The sequence below is a fragment of the Nicotiana tabacum genome, chromosome 19 (genome assembly GCF_000715075.1).
Source record: "Nicotiana tabacum cultivar K326 chromosome 19, ASM71507v2, whole genome shotgun sequence".
Lineage (NCBI taxonomy): Eukaryota > Viridiplantae > Streptophyta > Magnoliopsida > Solanales > Solanaceae > Nicotiana > Nicotiana tabacum.
In genome coordinates, this window is record NC_134098.1 from 142811960 (window position 1) to 142819670 (window position 7711).

A 7711-nucleotide genomic window follows, 5' to 3' on the forward strand; every position below is an offset into this window, starting at 1 on the left:
CTGCGAAGAATTCTACTGGCTACCCGGTATGAGGTCGAATATGTGAATGTGGCTAGGGATTCATAGCGTTCATAAAATAGTTAACAGGAAGATTTCGAGGATTTTGGCGGGTCAATTGCGCGAGGTCATGTCAGTGAGGAAGAAGGAATCTTGGTAGGTTCCAAGGTTATGTAATGGTAGCTTCAAGCTAAGTGGGAGAGCCTCACCGCCTACGATTGGATTGCATGGTTGTCTACTTGGGAGGTTTCTGGTTATTGGGCATATTGGTGGGTTATTACAACTAAGGAAAAAGAACATCAATGGTGATTTGAGCAAAGGATTTGATGAATGTGTGCTATAATTAGCTTTATCGATTCATGTTCAGGCCTTGGGAAGACTCGAGATTTATGTTTCATATAGATGTGATGTACAAGGAAAGTGATTTAGCCGGGTGCTTCCTTGAGAGGGTGTTCATGTGCTAGCAGAATTTTGGAGTCGATTATATTCAGGACCAAGTCAGAGTGGGTGACTCTCAACAACGGTCCTAGTATCGAGCTTTTGCGGTGGATTATGAAAGGGGCTTGGAGTGTTCTATGTTATTATCGGTCTGCAGTGCAGCATAGGGAGGAATGGGAGGAAATAACTTCATATTCATAGAGAAATTATCAGAATAGGTATACCAGTTGAAGATGTGAATATGCACACGAGGAGGGTATGAGATGGTTCGTGGGTTTTGAGATAACGTGGACTCGTGAAATGAGGTCACTCCGGATGAGTGCAGATTTGGCTTTGTTATGTTTGAAATAGAGCTACTATTATTCCTAAGGCAAGTCTAGAGTAAATGAAGAGAAGTCAGATCGGTTAGCAATGGTTGAATTGGCATGGTGGTGGCAACGATCAATTCCTTCATCGTGTTAAGTTATGCACGTGATTTGTGGCAGTACGTGCGAGTCTTGATGGCCACCGTAATTGATTTTACTTGGAGGCATTCGAGTTATTATGGCATGTTATGTGTATATGGACCCCGGAAGGGTCATGGTTGTTTAGACCACTACTTGGGGTTGTATTTTCTGCTGTTTGAGAATTTAGTTATGTGTTGCATTGGTTCTTCTGAAATGAGCTAAGTAAAAGGTTTTTATATGATGAAGTGTTTATTCTATTAGTGGATCAGGGGTTATTATGGAATTCTGGTACTCTCACGTATTGGCATGTTAGGTGCAGTGAGCGGCATAGGAAATTGGAAGCTGAGGATCAAGGTTGCGGTTCAGTGTTGACAAGAATGTCACGAGCTCGGACGAGCAGGAAAGGATTCAGTTGGTTAGAGTAAGCTGATATTGTCTTTAGCATCACCTGAGATTGGCGTCCTGTGTAAGAGGCTTTGTGTACTGATTTTCGGATCTTTGATTCGCTTTACATCATTAGTATGACCGGTGGTATGGATGTGCAGACTTGTTACCTGGTACGAAAGGCCGTGGGAGCGTATCCCATGGGAGGATTGTATAAGTGTGACATGTAGTCACTTGATTGATTAAATATTGGAACCAAGTATGGAGATTGTGGTACTATCGCTAATGTGAGAATTTGTTCCTAAAGGGCGCTCTGTTCAATTGATTGTGAATTGTGGAAGTTTGTTTTGGATTCGACGGTTGTTCATGTGTGTCATGGGAAAGAGGTCGTTGTGGATCCTTGAGAGATTATTTGCCCAAGCATGGTATGATCAGAATCAGTTTGAGGTCCGTTGACAGGTCCGATGTGGATGTGTACTCTACACCCGCCTGGGTATGTTCACTCAGCATAGCATTCCTTATGGAGGAGCGTTCGAGCGTTGGATGTTATTTTCATAGTCAACTATTTCATGTAATACTCTATTGTGCCGTGTGGGCTGTGAGGTGGCTTGATTATTTGCAAATGTGTTATGGCCCTGTGTAGCCTGCGGTGTTATATGAGCAGGATGGCTCTCGAGATACAGGTCATTCATCGCACCTTAGTCGTGTTTGAGTTTTGTAGCGTATGGCGCTATCTGTCTCCCCTGGATTTGTATTATTCACCTCGCGTGCTTGTGGTTGATATTCGGGTATTTCATAGGTATAAACATTTCTGGCTTGATAGGTATTTCCCTATTTATTATTATGTGTGGATCGGGTGGCACGCCGCCATGGAAATATTGTTTGGATCGGGTGGTACGCCACCACGGGTATCATGGTTGGATCGGGTTTCACGCCACAACGGTATCATGTGTGGATCGGGTTGCACGCTGCAACAACATTATGTTGAGTACAGTTCTCCATATCTATCCTTGTGTGCTCTGTTACTCACTTTCTGAGGAAGGTTTATAACATCCTTTCGGTTGTTTAATTAGTTATGTGGGTAGAGTAGCTCTTTCCAGAGTTCATTTCCTTATGTATCACATTCGAGTTTGTAGTTTGTTGGCACCTTGTGGCATCATACGAGACTTTTGGCAGTGTCTGAGGTGGCTTATTGCGTGAGCATCTTGTACTGGGGAAGACGAGATTATTGGACCTGGGATCAATGCGATCAGATTTATATGAAGCATATTAAATAGCAAATATCGTTATTTGGTTCATAATGAGATGATTGTTCTTGTCAAGAAGAGAGACTCGATGATTTGTTGACTTGGCAGTTGGTTATGAATTTCTACACATCTCTTCCGTCGTGGCAGCATCGCAAGAGTTAGAACATGACTTATATGTGTTATGAGGTGCGTTTTGGGCATCAGATTCGTGGAATTTTGGCTATTATTATCAGAGGACGTTATTATGGTAATGTGAATTATGCGGTGCATGGTGTGAATTCAGTAAGGGTATACAATCATGTTTAGTACAGTGTATAATGATTGATATGGTGTTTGTATGCTAGAAATAGGTCTGGTATGGAATTTCAGATGTCAGAATCTCACTCTAAGGCTTTTTGACTAAATAAACGGGGGAATCTTCAGACTGGCTCGAGCTAATGTGCTCAACTGGGTTGTGGTAGCATGGATAGGTGCTCAAGGGGTTTAAACAATGATTTCCAGACGACTCCAGCGCGGTTCTTAGCACATTCGAGGACGAACGTATGTTTAAGTGGGAGAGAATGTAATGACCTGACCGGCCGTTTTGAGCTTTAGCGTATTCTTCAATTTAAGGCCATGAGTAACTTCACTTCGGGTATGATGACTTGTACGTGTGGTCGGAATTGAAATTCGGGAAATTCGGAGTTGATTCAGAGAGAAAATTCTAATTTCGGAAGCTTTAAGTTAGAAGAATTGACTAAGGTTTAACTTTTGAGTAAACGACCTCGAAATCGAGATTTGGAAGGTTCCAACAGGTTCGTATGATGATTTTGGACTTGGGCGTACGTCCGGATCGGGTTTTGGATGACCCAGGAGCGTTTCGGCGCCTATTGTGGAAGTTGGCATTCTGGAAGAATTTCATAAATTTGGGTTGAGGTGCATTTCAATGTTATCAATGTCTATTTGGGATTCCGAGTCTGGGAATAGCTCTGTATGGTGATGTCACGACCCAAAATCCTAACATGTCGTGATGGCGCCTATCTCAGTACTAGGCAAGCCGACATCATCAACAACCCACGATTTCCTTTAAATTTAAAAACGTAACATTTAATACAATACCAAAGATATATCAATTTCCGATACAACTCTCCCAAAACCTGGTGTCACTGAGTACATGAGCATCTAATATGAGTACAAGTCTGAAATATACGGTCTATAATAGTCTGAGACCAAATACAGTAAACAAGGGGATAAAGAAGGAGAGACAAGGTCTGCGGTACACGGCAGCTACCTCAAAATCTCCTGAAAATCAACTGCGCGAAATGATCAACACCCGCTATGTTCAGGAATACCTGGATCTGCACACTAAGTGCATGGTGTAGTATGAGTACAACCAACTCAGCAAGTAACAATAATAACTTAGGAACTGAAGATAATGACGAGCTATACAGTCATAGTTCACTTTCAGTAGTTCCAACAAAGAATAAACATGCTTTTAAATCCGGCAGTTTAAGTCAAATCAATTTTATATAGTTCAATTTCAAGTAATCCTAATATAAATTCTTTTAGAGATTTTACAACAATGACAGATAGCAACCAAGTGCAACAACAAATACAAAGCAAGTACAGCCTCTCAGGCATCAGTCACTCAACTTATCACAATAGCTCAACCACTCGGATCTCAGCCCTCAGCACTCACACTCAATGGGTACCCGCACTCACTGGGGTGTGTACAGACTCCGGAGGGGCTCCTACAGCCCAAGCGCCATAATCTGCCCGGACAACTCACGTGTTGCACGAACAACTCACGTGCTATAATATCCTGCACGGACAACTCACGTGCCATAATATCCTTACCTCACCGACAGGCCATCGGCCTTACTCAGTCCTCAACCTCTCAAGTCTCTCGGGCTCTCAGAAATCACAAAGATCAGCCCAAACAAAGATGACATAGTATATCAACAAATATCCAGAAAGACTGAGGTATAATATGCAAGAAAAATCATGACTGAGTACAAGACAACAATTAGCAAATAATTCAACAAGTACACGACCTCTACGGGTCTCAACAGTACTATAACATAGCCTAAGCATGATTTCTAACATGATTTATAGTCAAATTTCTTCAACACATAGATATCATATAGCTAACAATAAATTATTCAACTGTACAGTTTCCCGGGACGGACCAAGTCACAATCCTCTCGGTGCACGCCCACACGCCCGTCACCTAGCATGTGCGCCACCTCCAAAATAATCACATGATACCAAAATCAGGGGTTTCATACCCTCAGGACCAGATTTATAATTGTTACTTACCTCAACTCATGTACTTATTTATTCCGCTATGCCCTTGCCACGAGAATTGATCTCCAAAAGCCTCATATCTAGCCACAATTAATTCGATTCAGTCAATACAAATTATTGTAATTAATTTCATAAAGAAATACTAATTTTTTCAATAAAATCTGAAATTAACTCAAAAATTACCCGTAGGGCCCATGTCTCGGAACCCGACAAAAGTTACAGAATAAGAACGCCCATCCAACCACGAGTCCAACCATATAAATTTCACCAAAATCCAACATCAACTCGACCCTCAAATCTTCAATTAAAGTCTATGAAGATTTCTACCATTTTCAACCTAATCCATACCCATTTGAACTTAACAATCCTTACACAACCTTATTGGTATGTATACATAATACTCGTACACCCAAGAATCATACTATTAATCATCCATTTTTACTCTAAACCCGAAATTGAAGGGTTGAGGAAAGAAATTCTTACCTCTTTGAAGCCCTAGCAAGATCCTTGTGAAATCTTCAAACCTTGAACAAGAATTGATGGATAAATGACTAAGTCTTCACTTTCTCTCTCTAAAATGCTCTCGCCTCTCTCTAAAATATCAGATTTTGGCTCAAAAATGAGCTTCAAGGGCTATAAATCGAAGTTGGGTTGGGTCAAAAATTAGAAAGAATGGAAGCTCCGATGCAGTTATGCGGTCGCATATGCGATCGTATAACAAGTATGCGGTCCGCATACCGGCCGCATAATTTGGCCTCCAAAGCTGGGCGTAACTGACTCGGTCTGCGGTCATTATGCGGTCCGCATACTTGTTCTACGGTCACATAATGCACCGCAAAACAGGTCTGCAGTCGCATAGTGCACCGCAGATTTTCCTCAAATCTTGCCTTTCTCCTGTTCCACTTTGCGACCATTATGCGGTCCAAAGAGTGATTCTGCGATCGCATAGTGGTCGCAAAAATGACCTTTTTCCGACAGAATTTCTTTTACACATCGGTGCATTGTTCAGCCCAAAACGTCTGAGCCGCGGCACCACCAAAACCTTAATTTCCTTAGCAAAATTTCTCTGGGGTTGTTACACATAAGTCAACATCCGGTCAACATCTTCAACTTAAATTCTAAAACTTGGAACTAAGTGTTCCAAATCATTTCAAAACTTCACCGAACCAAAACCAATTACCCCCTGCAAGCCAAATAACAACTGAAATTCACAACTTGAGCAGTAAATGGGGAAACAGGATTATAATACTCAAAATAATCGGCCGGGTCATTACAGGTGATTCTGGTATTGGGAGCCTGTCCGGAAGTGGATTTCGAGGTCCGTAGGTCATTTTGGGTTCATTTGGAGAAAGTTGGAAATTTGGATAATTTTGAGAAGTTTGACTGGGAGTGAACTTTTTGATATCGGGGTCGGATTCCGATTCCGAAAGTTGGACTAGGTCCGTAATATCAATTATGACTTGTGTGCAAAATTTAAGATCAATCGAACGTGATTTGATAAATGTCGGCATCGAGTGTAGAAGTTTGAAGTTTCAAAGATTCATTAAGTTTGAATTGGAGGGTGATTCGTGTTTTTAGCACTGTTTGATATGATTTGAAGGCTCAAATAAGTTCATATTGTGTTTTGAGATGTGTTGGTATCATTGGTTGAGGTCCCGAGGGCCTCGGGTGGATTCCGGATGGTAAACGGATAGAGTTTGGATTTGGAAGAATGCTGGAGTTGTTGTCATCTGGTGTAACCGCACCTACAAGGTTTTGGCTGCAAGTGTAAAGCCGTAAAAGTGGCCAGGGGGTCGCAGAAGCCATAGCTGGGCTAAGGGGGAAGGCTGTAGAAGCGGCATGTCTGTGCGCATAAGCTCTTGTGGCCCGCAGAAGCGGGAGCGCAGGTGCGCTACCTTGGGTGCAGAAGTGAGGGATGTTGGTTTGAGCTGGAGCCGCATCTGCGATGGGACTTCCGCAGATGCGGAGCCACAGGAGCGGCTAGAAGGCCGCAGAAGCGGAAGATCGTCTGGGAAGAAGGTGTTTTTTTATAAAAAGGGATTTGGCCCATTTTTCTCCCATTTTTCACTTGTTTGGGTGATTTTTGGAGAGCTTCAAGGGGAGATTTTCATCATCTATGTCAAGGTAAGTGATTCCCACCTATTAAAAGTTAAATACTTGGTTTATATTTAGATTTAAGCATGGAAATTTGTAGAAATATGGGGTTTTGAAGAAAAACCTAGAAATTGGTATTTTTGGATTTTGACCACGAGATTGGACATGAAATTTGGAATAAATTATATATTTGAGTTCTGGGTGTTATGGGTAAAGTTTATTTTCGAATATTTTCGGAATCCGGGCACGTGGGCTCGATGGTTGATTTATCGACTTTTCGAACGGAGTTGGGAATCTGTTTAAATTGATTTGTTGGGAGTATTAGAGTATATTTTTATCGGTTTGCACATTGTTTGATTAGTTTTGTAGCGACGAGCATCGGTTTGAAATGATAGAGTGGCGTTGGAGCCGGTTATGGAACTTCGGAGTGGGTAAGTCTCATGTCTAACTCTGCGAGGGGGAAATTACCAGTAGGTATTGTATATTGATGTGTGCTACTTGTTGTGGGGGCTACGTACGCGTGAGGTGACGATAGTCCGTACGTAGATACATTCATGTTATTGTCCGGGTAGGCTTAGGTTCACATCATGCTATAGCTGTACTATTTGAGCAGTCTCTCGCCTATTAAATTCCTCTGTTTTACATTACTACTTGAGACTAGACTTGCTATTGTAAAGTTTTCGCGAGTTTCATGACTTGCCACAGAATAATGGTGTTCCTCTTACGGATTTCTCACGCGTTATGCATTTTCATCGAACCATTTTCCTTAAAACAATTATAACTCACATGTTTATTCGTGAGTGGGGGTCAAGGACCAAT